At 51.2% G+C, this 1,669-nt stretch overlaps 1 protein-coding gene across 1 annotated transcript in view; it reads left to right on the plus strand.

Moving 5' to 3' along the window:
- Nucleotides 1-1,548: 1,548 nt before the first annotated feature.
- Nucleotides 1,549-1,669, plus strand: part of LOC103089268 (myosin regulatory light chain 12B) — a 15,114-nt gene continuing 14,993 nt past the window's right edge. Inside the window, exon 1 of the mRNA XM_007456563.1 lies at nucleotides 1,549-1,585. The gene's annotated coding sequence lies outside the window, so the exon portion shown is untranslated. The remainder of the gene's footprint in view (nucleotides 1,586-1,669) is intronic.

Here is a 1,669-nt window from a genome sequence, read left to right on the forward strand (position 1 = left end):
ATGTGTCTAATATAACTGAGTTTTTAATTTACATTTAAATAGTCACATGTGGTTTCCACTGTGTTAGAAAGCAGTTCTAGAAACAAATATGGAGATCAAAGTCAAAGTACAGAGTGTCTCAGCTATGATCTCAATTAAGGTGGCCAGGGTGAGGGCTTATGGTATAGTAATAGACCATACTTGGAAGAGCTCTCTGACAAAGACGTCAGAAGCCAAAATGTTCTCAGGAGTGGAAAAATATTTAAATTATTGGACCAAAGGGCAGACTACAGCTAAGGAAAAGAGTAAATATTTTAGAACCAGATATGATTTCTCAGCAATTGGTTTCAAACTCTATTGAGAAAATGCATTCAGTTAAGGACCTTGGGGCAGTGCTAACTCCGAGGACCACGGTATAAGCTTCACCTGGGGCTTATTAGGAATGCAGATTCTTGCCCCTGCCTCGACCTACTGAATCTGAATACCTGGGGCTGGGCTCCAGAATCTTTTACATAGCCCCCAGGTTTTTCTTATTGGTGCTACTGTTTAAGAACTACTGCTATAGAGTGTTGAACACATGGTTCCTACCATCTAGGAATTCCTGATCAAAGATATCCAATTTCTCCTCAGACTTTTCTAGAATATAAGACTGGATTATTCGTTCATCTCCCTGAATCCCGCACACATTCAGGCAATCACAAGTGCTCAACGAAGGTTTGCTATTAAGTTGACTATCTTCCATTATCCGGAAATAGTAGTATCTATCTGTAATATTCCAAGGTGAGGGAACTTTAAGGTTATAGGCACAAACAATATCTAGAACAAAAATTGAATTATGTAGCTTCGTGGTTTCTTTTGTTTTGACCAAGAGCATTATATAGTGTGTGCGCGTTTGTGTGTGCGTAAATCTGCATTTAACGAACCAAAGGAAAGCAAATAACTTGAATAAAGCTTTCCTGTGGTTGAAAGGGGAAACCGTCACCAGCCGTGGCCTGGTAAGGGCGTAAACCTGATAATCTGAGGGGTAAAACAGGAGGGGCAGGGGTAAATGATAGAACTCGGTCTGGGCGTGCAGTCTGTAAAGCAGACGGAGACCGCTCGGCCGCAGCCCTCTTACCTTCCCCAGTGTGGCGCGGGACGGAACCTAAAAAATTGCTCGTTTTATCTGAAGTTCAAGTGTAACCAGGTGAGGTCTACTTTTACCTGCTAACTCGGGCAGCCCTGGGTGGGCGGCGCCCGCAGACCCCCAAACCTCGAGGCTCGCGCCCGCCCAGCCGGGTCAAATTCCAGGCCGGCCCCGAGCCGGCCCGGGAATGCGGAAGGGCCGCGGGACACGCCGCGAAAACCCAAGCCGTGGTTGTCGGCCCCAGCCCCGCGCCCGGGTGGACAAGGCGGACTCGGCCTCGAGCGGAGCGAGAGCCGCAGAGCATCCCCCAACCTGGAGTTGGATCCCGCCGCGACTTCCGGTGCGACTTCCGGCCCGCCTCCCGAGGCAGGAAGTGCGGGTGCCACCGCTTTAACGCTGCAACCCCGCCGCAGTCCCGCGTTCTTCGCCTCGTTCGTCTCGAGCAGGCAGTCCGGCTTCTGGTGCTGGTATCCGGCCGCGGTGAGTGGCGTTCGCCCCCCGCGCGCGACACCCCTGGGGCCGCCCCGGCGCCCCGCCCCTCCGACCTCTCGCCGCCGCCAGACC

Source organism: Lipotes vexillifer, unplaced genomic scaffold, assembly GCF_000442215.2.
Source record: "Lipotes vexillifer unplaced genomic scaffold, Lipotes_vexillifer_v1.1 scaffold429, whole genome shotgun sequence".
NCBI classification, from domain to species: Eukaryota; Metazoa; Chordata; class Mammalia; order Artiodactyla; family Lipotidae; genus Lipotes; species Lipotes vexillifer.